Consider the following 16,859-nt stretch of genomic DNA (forward strand, 5'->3'; position numbering starts at 1 on the left):
TTTACATTGGAGCAATTTTTGTTTGCAGGTGGCATTTTCTTCAACAGTTCCTGTCCTGCTGAAGTCTTTCAGAAGCTTTGTTTACGGTTCATTTAAGTGACTCTGGGAGCAATTTTTTTTAGGTTTGTCTTACAAGTTATCAATTAAGTAGGGATTGTACCAGAAAAAAAATATGGAAAAGTGGAAAAACATTAACAACACAATGTAGGAACAGTGCCCTGTAAAATTGCGTGACGGGCAAGGGCAACTGCATCCATTCTGCACCACAGGGACTGCACGGCCCATGAAAGACAAGGTCACCAACTCCTTTAACTTTAATATAAAAGCAAAATACTGCGGATGCTGGAATCTGAAATAAAAACAGAAAATGCTGGAAATCTCAGCATGTCAGGCAGCATCTGTGAAGAGAAACAGAGTTAACGTTTCAGGTTTGTGACCCTTAACATTAATGTCTGCAACTCCTTCCAGGCTAGCATAGAGATTGATTGCAATATCAGCCAACGCATTGACCACATATGAGTCAAGCAGGTACCAAAGTATGAGACAATATGCCCAGTGCTTCCACAACCTATCTGTATGATGCATGGGCTCTTGCTGGCACACAAGAAAGGCCATAGATTTATGGGGTCCAAATTTCCCCAGAGTTGCTCCGTTTGTTTTGGAGCAACTTGATTTTTCTGGAGTATCATAAAAATTCTCATTGTGCACATTTAATTTGCGCAAGTGTAAGTGAGTTAGTTAGGATTTTTTTTAGTTTCGTTTTTTTTTCAAAAGGGAGTGTTACCAGCCACCTACGCCCGTATCTTGTATCCCTCAGCACGGGAAGGCAACGGCCGGCCTGTGCGGCAGGCTACTCGGCCTGGGATAGGGGTGGGAGGCGTTGGGTCCCACGCTGCAGGCATACATCATCACAATCATGCACATGCACGAAAGCTCTACTGCGCATGCAGACAGCTGCTGGCACTCTTTTAGGCGCAGGGCCCTAGCTCCACCCCCAATGGACTCGCCATGCTGCGCCAAGCCCCGGGAGAGTCGGCAGAGGGGCCAGAATCTGGGGATATCTTTTTGCCGCCGTTTGGATAGTAGGAAGTCGTTGCATCTCACGTGAGTGCGCCGAAAAAATGGGTGGGCCAAATTTGGGCCTATGGAATTTAGACTATTTTCCATTCGCCAGAGACTGTTCCATTTCTGTGAGCAGAAAAAAACAACCTGTGCCTGGACACTTGGAAAAGCCTAACTTTTTATAGGACAGCCATCATGGATTCAGAAGAGTGAATGTTAGTTTTTTGGCTTTTATATTATTTCAACTACTGGTTCTATTCAGTGCCCACTTACCTGTATAAATTGGAAGAATAACACTATGCTAGGTTTTGTTTTAGATTTTAACAACTGAACAAACATATTAAGTAATAATACAGTGTCAGTTTTGGCTCAGTGGGTGGCACACTCGTGTCTGAGTTGGAAGGTTTTGGGTTCAAGTCCCACTCCAGGGACTTGAGCACATATATCTAGGCTGATATTCCAGTACATTGCTGAGGGAGAGCTGCATTGTTGGAGATGCTGTCTGCTCTCTCAGGTGGACGTCAATGATCAAATGGCACTATTTCGAAAAAAAGCAGGGGAATTATTCCCATTGTCCTGGCCAATATTTATCCCTCAACCAACATAACAAAACAGTTTATCTGGTCATTATCACATTGCTGTTTGTGGGAGCTTGCTGTGCGCAAATTGGCTGCCGCGTTTCCCACATTACAACAGTGACTACACTCCAGAAAGTACTTAATTGACTGTAAAGCACTTTAAGAGTTCCAGTGGTCGTGAAAGGAACTATATAAATGAAAGTCTTTCTTTCTTTAGAACAACCAATGTTGCAGTAATTGTTAGCTCGTTTTGCAGTAGAGAATAATAGTTTGTAAATCTCATACTAAATTATACTGCATCATAATTACTATTTATATGTCTTTTTCTTTGATTTAGCTAGAAGTTTTTTGGAAGTTTCAGCTTCATTACAAAGATTACAGACATAGGGCCCGAAATTCATCGACATACCATTCACTACTGCTCGCTTACTGCTGAAAAATACAAGTTTCGTCAAAAACAGGTACATACCGCTCGGAGGAAGATTCATGAGTGACATACCACCGGGCGGTCTGTACATCGCCCGCCCATGTTGAACTGCCTGCATACCTCCCAAAACTGCAAGTTTCATGACATATTGCCGACATACTGCTGGAAATGCATACCGTCCTGGAGAAGGTGCTTTTCAAGTGCACCTTAAGTGGGCGCTATGGACGCAGAGCTGACAAATTTGTTTGATATTACACAGGTCTTTATAATTCTCCACAGTTTGACATATTTTAAATGGATTGTAGTATTTTCTAGTGTTAGCCAAATAATATAAATGGTCTAACAAAGCCTTATTTACTCCTTTTTTAATGAACAATAATAAAAATTTTATTAGTCACTCTCACCCCGCACAACGATCTCTCTCTCCTCCCTGTCTCTCTCACCCCCCAGTATCAACCCCCCCACAGCAATCTCAGCCCAGCAGGACTCACGACACCAGGCAACCCAGCAAGGCCAGCTGCACAGCAACCCAGCGAGGGTCCAACAGATGGTTCACTAATACCAGTATCTGCACCAAGACAATCACCCAGGGAAAGAAGGGCCCAGATCGTCTCACCTAGTAAATAGCTACACTGTTGACTTTGGGGGTGGGGGAGTGTTGTCATATATGTAAACGTACTTACCTTGTACATCCACAAGAGGGCTCATCCCCTGGAATCCCAAGGAATCCCATAATCCCTTGGGAGCAAAGATACTTAAGGAGGCATCACAGGCTGGAGAGACACGCTGGAGACCTGCAATAAAAGACTAAGGTCACACTTTACTTTGAGCTCACAGTATCCAGTCAGACTCTTTCTTCATACATAAGTTTCCACTTGTGGTGAAGAGCATAACTAGAGGCAATCAATATAAGACAGTTACCAATAATCCGATAGGGAATTCAGAAAAAACTTCTTTACCCAAAGAGTTGCGTGAATGTGGAACTCGCTACAATAGGGAGTGGTTGAAGTGAATAGTACAGATGCATTTAAGGGGAGGCTAGACAAGCATATCATACAATCATAGAATCACAGAATGGTTACAGCAAGGAAGAAGGCCATTTGGCCCATCGAGCCCATACCAACTCTCAACTAGTCCCACTCCCCTGGCCTATTCCTGTAGCCCTGCAAGTTTTTTTTCCTTCAGATATTTATTCAACTCCCTTTTGAAAGATAAAATTGAGTTTGCCTCCACCACCCCTTCCATACCCTCCACTTTAACACCATACACTCCTGGCAGTGACTATGCAGCGCTCCATGTAGCACAGGAAAATTCCCACCATTAGTGCCCCACTCTCACCACCGACAGGAAATGGAGTGTGTGAGGGAGAAGGAAATGGAAGGTTATGCTGATAGATTTAAATTAAGAAATACTGGAGGAGGCTCGAGTGAAACATAACCACCGACATGGGCTGGTTGGGCCGAATGCTCTGTTCCTGTGCCGTCTGTCCTTTGTAATCCTATGTTACCGTAGGGGAGAGAAATAAGTCACTCAGCTGTTTGGGGCAGTAACTGCGGTGATGCGTAACTTCCTGCTTCCGGCGTGGAAGTCCCAACTCGGCAGCAAAATTGGGGTTACCGCCCCCAAGAGGCAGTGGAGCGCAATGTCGCATGCTCCACTTCCTCTCGGGGGACAGGACACTGCAAACTCTGCAATGGGGCAAGTGGCCACCACTTCATCACCGGGGAGTGGGGTGCCGTTGCAGCAACCCGGCACAGAAGCGGAGTGCCGGGCTGCAACATCACGGCACGGAACCCGTGATTACCACAAGGCAATGTAGCGACTGGTAGTCAGCCACTTTTTTTAAATTGCGCACCGCACCTCTCCTATAATTAATTTAGGTAAAAGTTTGAAATATTGGCTGTGCCTGTCAGTTTCTGCTTGCGCCAGTCAATAGCTTTTCACTTATTTCCTTTAACGAGGCAAAAGCCATGGGCTGACAAGCACAAAACCCCAGCTGTGAAGTTAAGAATGAGCAAATTAGGGGTGAGACAACAGGAAAAGTTAAGAGTTATGGAATAAATAACCAGGAAAGGGCACCAAAGTGGGCAATATAAATGGTTCAAGGGACAATTAAACGTGTTGCTGGAGATAAATTAAATCGAGAGATATGGTGAGAAGACAGTTACAATAGTATTGATCTATAAAAGACAGACAGGCTCAATGGGCATATTGGCCTTCACCTGTTCCTAAAAATCATAGTGTGCTTTACAGTATTTGAGGTAGAGTTTCCGCTAGTTTGTGCAATTTGCTCATGATCAGCCAAACTAGTGTAAAAGATTGAGGAATTCTAAGCGGAAGTTATGCCCAGCGCAAATCAAGTCTCCATGATCTTTTACATTGGTTTAAAAAACATCACGTCCATAAAAGGAATAATGGGCATGGCAAGTTTTTGCCAACTGCGTTTGTTTGCGACTGTTCGAGGAGGCTCTGAAAATTATGGTTTTTTTTAGGTGCAAACATACTAGTAGGCACCTTTTTAAAGGTTTAAAATATTTTAAAATAGTAGATTTTCGAAGAAGCTGACTAGTACGGGGTTGCACAAGGGGTCAGCGCCAACGGTAAGGGGTCAGCGTGCCAGGCGGGACGGGAAAGACGGGGTACGGCGGAAACTTGTTTTCCGGGGGCTATTGAAGATAGGTCGCACCCTCTGCCTGCCTCCGAGCGGGAAGGCCTTACCGCCACATTACCGCCTCTGGTAACAGGCCTTAAAAAAAGGGGCAATTCCGGCCCCTTTATATTTGTGATTAAGCAAATGAGTTTGCGCAGAAACTTGAACCATAAGTTCGCTTCGGAAAACCAGCGCATTGGAAGCACAACTTGCACCCAGATTGCCTATTTTGCTGAAAGCTGAAACTCTACCCCTTTGTATTTAACGTATTCTGCAGGAGACAGTTTCTTTTTTAATTAAGAAATTAGGTTTTCTCGGGGATGCGTGCAGGAAGGAAGAGTGTTGTTAACTTTGTGAAAACTTACGGCATTATGTACTGACCTTCTCTAGAATAGCGCTCGAAGCTTGCCTGAAGATCATCGGTGAGTGACGTATTGAACTTTACCACTTTCTAATTGAATTGAGTTATTCCTTAATAGTTCTTCATCTCATTAAGAGGTAGCTTCCCTCCTAATTGATGACCTTTAAACATTGCAGCTCGAGATCTGCTGAAAGCAGAATCCAAAAGGCTTGAGCATGTTCCTATACCTTTATGTAACCACTGCATAGAGTGATAAGATTAAACCTTTGTGTGCGATCTTCCTGGTTCCACGATAAACGCAACCGCAGCTAATATTTTTGATAGCATTGGCATTAAACTCGCAGGGTCATTTTAGATGGATGGGATAAATCTTATTGGTTACATCAAAAGCAAAAAGGGAGGTTGGTGTCTCATTTAGACCTGCATCTAATAAATCACAGCACTTTGACTGAACTGCATAAAAAGCAACTTGTCAGTGTGGGGGGGGTGGGACAAACTTGAACGTGCATGCATTTGATCATGAAGTAATGACGACTAAAAGAAAGATTTGGGCCGGATTTTCGGCAGGTTTTGCTGCGATTTGACCCTCCGCAGTGAAAACCCGGTCAGAAAACCCTGTAAGTATCGGCTCCCTAAGGATTGTTGAATACCTGGACATTGCGTTTTAATATTCCCCACTGAAAAAAAAGCTGGCAGCTTGATGTGGGAGGGGCCCAGGTACTTTTCCATGTTTTACTTAAAATTCACAGCTGATGGGTAGGGGTGGTCTGGGAAGTTACAATGGCCAGGAGAAGGCAACTCCTCATAGGTGTAAAGTCCTGTCCCATCTGTACAGATTCACACGAGGCATGTAGTGAAGTCAAGGTCACTCTGGCCCTGCACCTTTATTTCACAGCTCTGGAATGCTGCACTTGCCTGAGACCTGTCCTTATATACCTGTCTCTTGCAAGTGCACCCCTGGTGGTAAGGTATGCTGGTGGTTACAGGTCATATCTTATTACAGTCATGTATAGCATGTTAGGATACAGTTATATCTAATAATGTAAGATACATGACATCACCCTCTCCCAAGGCCTTATTGTCTTTATAGGTTCAGTCTCTCAGGTGGTCTACACTCTCGCATGAAGCGTCTGAGTTGTGGTTCAGTTGTTTGCCTTGGTGTCTGTTTTTCTTTGGGTGAGGTTGCTGGCATCTCGCCTGGGCTGTCTGTTTTGATTGGTGTGATTGTTGTTGACTCGCCTGGGCTGTCTGTTGGGATTGCCCTTTCCTCAGGGTGTTCCCTCTTTCTGTCCACCAGGTGTGGTGTGAGTTCCACATTGTAGTCTGCCTCTGGTTCTGCAGTGTTGTTGGTAAATCTGCTTTTGACTTGGTCTATATGCCTCCGGCAGGTTTTGCCATTGTCCATTTGTACTACCAGTAGCCTGTTTCCTTCCTTGCCCGTTACTGTCCCTGCAAGCCATTTGGGACCCCTGCCATAGTTTAGTACAAACACTTTGTCCCCTATCTCATTCCATCTCCCCCTCGAATTTCTATCATGGTACTCAGTCAGCTTACGGCGCTTTGCCTCAATGATTTTGTGCATGTCTGGGAGGATTAATGAGAGCCTTGTTTTTAAAGTCCTTTTCATCAACAGTTGCGCGGGGGTGGATCCCAGTCAGTGAGTGAGGACGAGATCTATATGACAGCAGCAGTCGCAACAGGCAACCCCGCAGCATAGGACCTTGGATTTTAAGCAGGCCTTGTTTCATGATTTGCACTGCTCTCTCCGGCTGGCCGTTGGAGGCCGGCTTGAACGGTGCCATCTTGACGTGATTTATGCCGTGGTCAATTATAAAGTCTTGGAATTCTGCGCTGGTGAAGCACGGACCATTGTCACTGACCAATATGTCAGGGATTCCGTGCATTGCAAACATGGTTGCGAGGCTCTCCTCAGTGATGGAGGTTGTGCTCGAGTTTTGGTGCATTTTTTTGACACCGTACACGCACGTGACCATCTCCTTCTCTAACATTCCGTACCCGCGCTCCGCCCGCGAAAGTGCCCTGGAGGCATAAGCTATGGGTTGTAATTTGCCCGCACTATTGACATGTTGCAAAACGCACCCGACCCCATACGCTAACGCATCGCATGTGAGAACTAGCTTTTTACCTGGGTCAAAGAAAGTCCAAACACTGTTGGAACACAAAAAGTTGCATGCCTTATTGAAGGCACGTTCCTGGGCATCCACCCAAAACCTATCACACCCCTTCCTGAGTAGCATGTGGAGAGGCTCCAGCAGCGTGCTTAAGTTCTGCATAAAGTTCCCAAAGTAATTGAGTAGCCCGAAAAAGGCGCGCAGTTCCGGGGCCTGGCTGCCAGGCGAATTGCTTCTGTTTTGGACTCTGTTGGGCGGATTTCATCAGCGGCAATCCTTCTGCCCAAAAATTCAACCACAGGTGCGAGAAATAGGCACTTGGATTTCTTGACTCGTAGGCCTACCCGATCCAACCGCTTTAGTACTTCCTCCAAATTATGGAGATGGGAGTCGGTGTCCCTGCCCGTGATAAGTATGTCATCTTGAAATACAACCATCCCCGGGATGGACTTGAGCAGACTCTCCATGTTGCGCTGGAATATGGCAGTTGCCGACCTGATGCCGAATGGGCATCGCTTGTACATGAAAGGGCCTCGATGTGTGTTGATGGTGGTGAGTAGCTTGGAATCCTCGGTCAATTCTTGCGTCATATACGCAGATGTGAGGTCTAATTATGAGAAAAGTTTACCTCCAGCCAATGTGGCAAATAAGTCCTTCGCTCTGGGCAGAGGGGACTGGTCCTGCAGGGAGAATCTGTTTCTGGTAGATTTGTAGTCCCCACAAAATCTTACGGATCCATCAGGCTTCATGACTGGGACGATGGGACTTGCACAGTCGCTGAATTCCACAGGTGATATAATGCCTTCCCGCAGAAACCTGTCTAGTTCGTGTTCAATCTTTTCCCTCATCACATAGAGTACAGCTCTGGCCTTGTGATGGACAGGTCTAGCATCCTGTGTGATGTAGATTTTGACTTTGGCCCCTTTGAAAGTGCCCACACCTGGCTGAAAGAGATGTTCAAATCGCTTTATAACTGTTGAGCAGGAGTTCCGTTCCTCTAATGACATGGCATGGACATCATCCCATTTCCAGTTTAGTTTTGCCAGCCAGCTTCTCCCCAGCAGTGCTGGGGGGTCTCCGGGGACAATCCACAGGGGAAGTCGGTTCACTGTCCCTTTGTGTGTGACAGAGAGCATGGTGCTGCCGAGGACTGGTACGATTTCTTTGGTATAGGTCCTTAGTTTGGTGTCGACCCTTGTGAGTTTTGGTCTGTCTCTTTTATGCGGCCACAATTGTTCAAATTTTTGAGCCCCCATGATAGATTGACTCGCTCCCATATCCAGCTCCATTTTGACAGATATCCCATTGAGTAGAACCCTCAATATTATAGGAGGCGTCCTGTTGTAGGAGCAGCGGCCATTGATCGTGTTGACCTGCTGTACATCGGTGTCCCGGGTACTGTCCCCACCGTCTTCTGGTCCGCTTTCCAACCCATCTGATTCGTATACCAGCCGAGCTGCCGTTTTTTTGCCCTGTATATTCACAATTTCTGCAAACAGCTTGCTGAAATCGACATCCCCTTGACGAGTGCCCACCCCCACACCTCCAGCACAGACCTGTTCCATTGTTCAAAGAGTTCCCAAAGAATGAGCTGCGTCTGGCTGATCTCTCTTGAGCTTCTCTCAGTTTGTAGTTGATTGCTCACATTGTGGGTTGATGAGGTGTGAACGGCCATTTCTGTGGCCATTGATGGCTTCTGCCTGCTGTTGAAAGCCTGTTCTCCTGGTTTTGTCTGTGTGTGGGGGTAGCAGCTTGTTTAGTGCTGTGAACTTCTTGTTCCAATATTTCGTGAGTTGTTGTACCTGCATTGTAAATCAATCTCGTTTCTTCTTCCCCTACCAAAAATGTCTGTGCAACCAGTGCTGCTGCCTCTAAGGTCAGGTTCTTGGTCTCTATGAGCTTTCGGAATATGCCTGCGTGGCCTATTCCTTCAATGAAAAAGTCTCTCAGCATTTCTCTCATTTCATTGGAGAACTCACATAAACTAGCCAACCTCCGAAGTTCCGCCACGAAGTCGGGTATGCTCTGGCCCACACAGCGTCTGTAGTTGTAGAACCTGTGTCTGGCCATGTGTAGGCTGCTCGCTGGCTTCAGGTGGTCTCTTACCAGTGTGCTCAATTCTTCAAACGATTTGCTTGCTCGTTTCTCGGGTGCCAACAGATCCTTCATTAAAGCGTATGTTTTCGAGCCACAGTTGGTCAAGAGATTGGCTCTTCTCTTGTCTGCCTTATCGTCACCTAACCAATCTTTGGTTACAAAGCTTTGCTGGAGCCTTTCTATAAAGTTCTCCCAATTGTCTCCCGCATTGTACTTTTCATCTGATCCGTTGTTCGCCATTCTGTGGATTCTGTAATCCCATAACACGTCGCCACTGTAAAGTCCTGTCCCCTCAGTGCAGATTCACACGAGGCATGTAGTGAAGTCAAGGTCACTCTGGACCTGCACCTTTATTTCACAGCTCTGGAATGCTGCACTTGCCTGAGAGCTGTCCTTATATACCTGTCTCTTCCAAGTGCACCCCTGGTGGTAAGGTATGCTGGTAGTTACAGGTCATATCTTATTACAGTCATGTATAGCATGTTGGGATACAGTTATATATAATAATGTAAGATACATGACAATAGGTAATGGGCAAAGATGGAGGGTACATTGTTAAGCAATGTCAACTGGTCAGTGATCAAGCCATTACCTGGAACGAGATAACCCCGAGGGGGGAAACCAGAACAATAGAAAGCCATTAAGCCCTAGACCGGTTGGAAGCGAAACCCCATCACCAGACATCACTGGAATACACATGGGCCACTCAGACAGAAGCCTCGAAACAAGGAAAACTTTATTGGGCCAGAAGAAGCAAAAAACAGCATCCTCGAAACAAGGAAACACTTTTTTTGGGCAGAAAAGGCAAACATACTTTGGATATAAAAGGTGGCCGCATGGCCATAGCTCTCTCTCTTTTGCTCTAGGTTGCTTCACCTCTACAAGGATTGATTGCTCCATCTGCAATGGAGAGAAGAAACCATCGACAGTATCAACAGGGTGGATAAAGAGGAACCAGTGGATGTGATGTATTTCGACTTCCAAAAGGCATTTGACAAGGTGTCACATAAAAGGTTACTGCACAAGATAAAAGTTCACGGAGTTGGGGTTAATATATTAGCATGGATAGAGGATTGGTTTACTAACAGAGAACCGAGAGTCAGGATAAATGGTTCATTCTCTGTTTGGCATTCAGTAACTACTGGGATGCCGCAGGGATCAGTGCTGGGACCCCAACTATTTACAATCTATATTAACAACTTGCAAGAAGGGACTGAGTATAAAGTAGCCAAGTTTGCTGATGATACAAATATGGGAAGAAAAGCAATGTGTGAGGAGGACACAAAAAATCTGCAAAAGGACATAGACAGGCTAAGTGAGTGGGCAAAAATTTGGCAGATGGAGTAAAATGTTGGAAAGTGTGTGGTCATGCACTTTGGCAGAAAGAATCAAAGAGCAAGTTATTATTTAAATGGAGAAAGATAGCAAAGTGCCGCAGTCCAGCGGGACCTGGGGGTACTTGTGCATGAAACACAAAAGGATAGTATGCAGGTACAGCAAGTGGTCAGGAAGGCCAATGGTATCTTGGTCTTTATTGCAAAGGGGATGGACTATAAAAACGGGGAAGTCTTGCTACAGCTATATAAGATAATGGTGAGGCAACACCTGGAATACTGCATGAAGTTTTGGTTTCCATATTTACGAAAGTATATACTTGCTTTGGAGACAGTTCAGAAAGGTTCACTAGGTTGATTCCAGGGATGAGAGGGTTGACTTATGAGGAAAGGTTGAGTAGGTTGGGCCTCTACTCATTGGAATTCGGAAGAATGAGGTGATCTTATCGAAACCTATAAGATTATGAGGGGGCTTGACAAGGTGGATGCAGAGAGGATGTTTCCACTGATGGGAGGAGAACTAGAGGGCATTAACTTAGAATAAGGGACCATCCATTTAAAACAGAGATGAGGAAAAATTTATTCTCTCAGAAAGTTGTAAATCTGTGGAATTTCTTGCCTCTGAGATCAGTGGAAGCTGGGACATTGAATAAATTTAAGACAAAAATTGACAGTTTCTTAAACAATAAGGGGATAAGGAGGTAAAAGGGCGGGCGGGAAAGTGGAGCTGAGTCCATGATCAGATCAGCCATGATCTTATTGAATGGCGGAGCAGGCTCGAGGGGCCGTATGGCCTACTCCTGTTCCTATTTCTTATTTTCTTATGTTCTTTTGTACGGAACCAGAAGAGACACATTTTCACCAGGAGAAGCAGCGAGTAAGCCACTGAATCAGTGAGCATCATCCCTGCCCACACATCTTTAAGATCACAGCCACTGTGTGAGGAGGTGTCGTGTGTTCACCCAACCAAGCCTTGGAAGGGTTTTAGTGGGGAGGTTTTGCTGCAAGGACCATGGGGGAACACCCAGCCAGTCGGTACAGATTCGGGGGATACACTGTGGATCCGAGCAGATGGTATAGACGTTGGGTACTTCGTGATAGGGGCGGTTTAGACACTCCAGGGTACTGGATTGTACTACATCGTCACTGTGTTTACTTGTAGTTTTGCTGTGTTGAGGTAGCTTTACTGAAACATTGACAGTTGAGACCGAGGTATTTGTCCATGACTCATTCATCTGTTCAGTACAGTAATCACTCCCAGGTCTAGAACTATTGTAATGTGGGAGTGCGTTGAAAACACCGAAGGGAAATCACTTACAGAATCTGGTGTCCACAGGCAGGACATGGGTGTACTGAACAGAGAGTTATGGAAGATATTAAGGTGAAGAGATCAGCACTGGGGGATAGGGTTTCCTCATATATCTTTGGGAAAGTTAACGTACTCCCATAACACCGGGGAGTACCTGCAGTGTCAGGTAACCGAGGCCAAGCTCAATGAGCAGGTCGCACGGGAGGAGACCGCTCATTTAGTGGGTAAAGTAAACAGACTAGAGGGGCAACTGAAGGATATTAAAACAGTGTATAGGGTAGCCACCAGTAAGCGTATTGAGAGTGGAAATCACGGGCCCTGCCAGGAGAAAACCCAAAGCATGACCCAAGGCTAAAGGAATGGTTTGCCTAATGGCCCCGGGGAGAACCCGGGTGGACTGGGAAGAGGAAGGGGAAGACAGTGAGGATTGGGAGTCGGACAGGGGCGCACGACCTCCGCCAGATGCGCCGGAACCCATGTATCCAATACGACAGCAGAAATATGGTGCGACTGTAGCTGGTCAAGGTCAGTGGGTGCTGCAAAGCGATTTTGTGGTTCCATTCACAACCCCACAGCTGTAAAATGTGATTTCAGGGGTGCTCAAGCTTACCAACGAAGAAGACCTATCCATCCACTTCATGGAGGTGGAACAGATGGGAGGGATTAATGGGTGTAATGAAGCAGAGGTTCACAAGCTGCTATTATTTTCCGTGGCGGGGAAGATGTATCAGGCCCTATCTGCCGAAAGCAAGAGGGCGCAGGAAACCATAGAGGGCTTAAAGGAGGAAATCCTAAGAGCCATGAGTCACACCAAAGGTAGTCCATTCTCCAGGGTGGAAAGGACGCTGCAACTGGCTGGGGAAGCACCTCAGGATTTGGCGGACTGGCTCTGGCCGGTCTAATAATAAAGCCTGTAATGGAATGCTGGACCGGGCGCAGTTGCATGGGCAGCCAAGGAACCATTATCTCAGGACCCTAGTGTCAAAGAGGATTAGGGAAAAGTCCAAGAACTGGTTTGACCCTGAGGATCTCCAGAATAGGGAGGCCGATGTGCTCCATCACATGAGTCGGGCATTCAAGGCCGGCGTGGAGGAGGATGCCAAACCAGTCAAAGGGAAGGTTCATGAGATGAAGCCCAGTGCGGGTAGGAAAAGGGAATGGCGCCAGGAAAGGGGTAGCTCAGAGAAGTTTAGGGCGTGTTTCGGGTGTGGGAAGCCGGGCCACTGGAGGAAAGACTGCCCGGCCCTGAGGATGGGGTAAGGGAAAGAGGATCCTCCGACGCCCGTGGTGAAACCTGTTGAGGTGAAGAAGCCGAACACCGAACAATTCAATGTTCTGGTGGCCGCCCTCCGAACAGTTTTCGTGCCGGAGCAGGGAAGGGTAGCATAGAAGTCCCGACCGCTCCGGTAAACCCAGCATCCTGACTAGTACGCGCCAAGCCTGAGTACCTGCGTCTGCTCATTTATGACGAGTGGAAGAGACCATGTGTGAAGATGGGGGTGGAGAAGGTAGTGAGGAAGTATTTGTTGGACACCGGAGCTTCCAGCACGGTGATTCACGCAAATAATCCGACTATCTACTTTTGTCTAGCAAGGTTCCACACAGTCTGGTGGGGTTCACAGGGAACGAGCAGTCGGTGTCGATCTCCAGGCCACTAGCCATCGAATTAGGACCACTCCACGCAAAATAGATATGCGTCCTGCTGAAATGGGAGCAACCGGGGTCAGAGTCCGAGGGACAGATTTTTTGCTAGCCCATAGAATCATAGTGGATTTAAGGAACCACTGGTTTTGGGGACGGTGTGTTCAGGGAAGGAGAGGGAAGTAGTGGTTATCCCGGAGAAAAGGAAAGATAAAGGCACGGTGTGTACGATGAAGCCGAAGGGTAGTTATGACCTCGAGCAATTGATTAATACTACCCCAGCAGACTACTAGACTTACGTGCGAGACAATCTCGCATCGTTCACCACACACAAACAGGACTGCGGTAGGGTGACGGGGGTAGAAGTCAGGGTACAAGGAGGCCCTTTAAACCGACCGTAGAAACAGTATAATTTCCCCAGGGAGGCAGAGGCTGACTTAGAGATGGCATTGGGATCCCTGGTAGCCCAGGAAGTGTTGAGGCCCATAGCCACACACGTGAACTCTCCACTTTGGCCGGTTCGGAAACCGAACCAGTCGTGGAGGGTCATCATGGACTATCGGGTGCTCAACAAGAACATCCCAGCCTGCACGCCCACTGTCGCGGCCGTAGCCAACCTGATAGGGAGCATTCCAGCATCCGCGACCACATTCACAGTGCTAGATATATTGGACAGGTTCTGGTCAATTTCCCTCAAAAGGAAGGACCAGTACAAGTTCGCCTTCACATTTAAAGGGCAACAGTATACCTGGACGTGCCTTCCCCAGGGTTTCCACAAAAGCCCCTCCATTTTTCACCAATGTATGGCCAACAGTTTAAAGGGTTTCAGTTGGCCTCAGCAGTTGGTGCAGTATGAAGACGACCTGCTTTTGTTTTCCGATGGGGGGGAGGAGCATGGTCCACTGCTGGCCGAGCTGCTGGAGCTGTTGAAGGACACCGGGTTCAAGGTCAATTCCAGGAAAGCTCAGATCGGTCAGAAGGAAGTGAAATTCCTCTGGCTGACTTTAAGGGTTGGGGAAAGGGCTATAGGCGAGGCCAAACGGAAGGCGGTCCAGGAGTTACCAGCCCTCACGACCGTGACGGGGGTGAGATCCTGGGGCTCACGGGGTACTGCAGGGATTTTATTGAGGATTAGGCCACCACGACAGCCCCCCTACTTCGGCTCTTCCGCAAGGGAGTCGGATGGGAGTGGGATGAGGACTGCACGGCAATGTTCAATCATCTCAAGGGAGACCTGCAGACGGCACCCGCACTAGGGGCAATTAATGGTGGGGAGGTCTTCTTTTTAGAAGTAGCAGCCAGCGGTGACATTTTGAGCGCTGTGTACTCTAGCGGTACAGCAAACTGAGACCCGTGGCTTACTCTTCAAGAGTTCTCACAGATGTAGAACGGGGTGCTCCAATCGCGAGAGGCATCTCCTTGCCAAGCATTTGGCCATGAAGCGCTCCCCGCTCTTCACAGGGTCATCCCAGATCATTCCACGAACCCACCATACCCCCACTCAGATGTTGCTAGATGGGAGAATAAAGGACGGCACAGTAAGCAGTGCTCGCATTGCTCACTGGACTTTATTGCTCTCATAGATGAATCTGAGAGTGCAAGGCCTGTGTGAGCCCAAGCTGGCAGCTAACATGATCTATGCAGGGGCAAGCCCACAAGTGGTCGATAGATGGAGTATGGGATATAGACATAGGATTTCGGGCTGGGTTATACCCCACGGGCCGTGAAATATATGTCGACGGATCCAATTCGGTGGTAGCGAAGGAGCGTTTCACCGGGTGCGGGACTTATGACCCGACAGCAGGCATTGCAAGGGCCATTAAACTCCCGAGCACGCTGAGTGCTCAGCACGCCGAACTGTCAGTGGTGGTGTACTTCGTTACCCACGCTGACAAGTTCCCGACCCCATACACCATCTGCTCGGATTCCATGTTCACATGCAATTCATGCACCGAATATTTGGTCATCTGGTCTTGTCGCGGTTTCACATCTGCAGACGGGAAGCCCTTAGCTACCAAACCACTGTTGCAAAGGATCTTAGAGGCCACAGGAACCCAAGGAAGCCATTACATTCATAAAATAAAGGCCCATTCCAAGAGAGAGCCCAGAGGGGAAGGCAACCAAAAGGCTGATGAGTTAGCCAAGGAGGGAGCCAAAACAGGAGAGTTTTGGGATCCATATGAGTTCAGCCCAGTAGCAGCGATCTGGAAAAAAGGGGGAAAACAAGGCAGTGTAGCTTTGGCCCCAGATTTGAGGAAAGTCCAGGCACAGGATCCCGTCCTCAATGTTGTCCTGGAGCAGATGGCTAGGGGAGAAAAGGTAGAAGGTCTGTTCGGAGTAGAGGGCATTACTTTAAAGGAGGGAATGCTTTTCAGGGGAGATCAGTGGGTGGTTCCAGAACAGCACCAGAGGGAATTCCTCCAGATAGCCCACGGGGCCAGAGACTACCTGGCAGAGGGTAGAACAGGCAGGGTGGTGGCCGCAACTGAGGGAGGATGTCCGTGATTTTTGCGCAGACTGTCTGGTGTGTGCGGTGAACAACCCCGATCCCCAGAAAAGAAAGGTTCCCATGGGACACTTGAGCAGGGTAGAGGAACCATGGCAGTCAGTACAGGTCGATTACATTGGGCCATTGCCAATCGCAAAGGGGGGCTACAAGTACTGTTTGGTCCTAGTAGAAGTTTTCTCGAAGTGGATTGATCACGGCACTGGCAACAGCACGGATCTTGGTGAGGGAAGTGTTCTCTAGATGGGAACTGTCGCAAATCATGGAGTCCGATCAGGGGAGCCACTTCACAGGGCAGGTCATGCAGGCTACCTTGAAAGTGCTAGGGATAGAAGGGAAATGGCATGTGGCTCACAACCCACAGTCGGATTAATCGGATCATTAAAGAAAGGCTGTGCCCGAAACAGTGGGGGTTGAGGTCCTGCCATTTGTCCTGATGGGGGTCCGAGCCAGCCTCTCCAGAAGCACAAGGTATTCCCCGCATGAGCTCATGACAGGTCGGGTCATGCGCACGCCCACCCATGTTCTGATGCCAGTTCTCACAGCGGGGCAGGTGCGAGAGGTAAACCGGGACAAGTTTGTCAAGAATCTGTTCAAGCACTTGAAATAGATTCATTGGCAAGCTGCCAGCAACATGGGAAGCAGCACGGGAGCAATCGGTTGTTGCTCGAGCCCCAGAGAACCTACGAGTGGAAGGTAGGGGATCAGGTCACGGTCCGCAATTACGCTCGGGTGGGCATGTTTAAGCCTTTGTACATGGGA

This window comes from Pristiophorus japonicus, chromosome 1 (assembly GCF_044704955.1).
Source record: "Pristiophorus japonicus isolate sPriJap1 chromosome 1, sPriJap1.hap1, whole genome shotgun sequence".
NCBI lineage: Eukaryota > Metazoa > Chordata > Chondrichthyes > Pristiophoridae > Pristiophorus > Pristiophorus japonicus.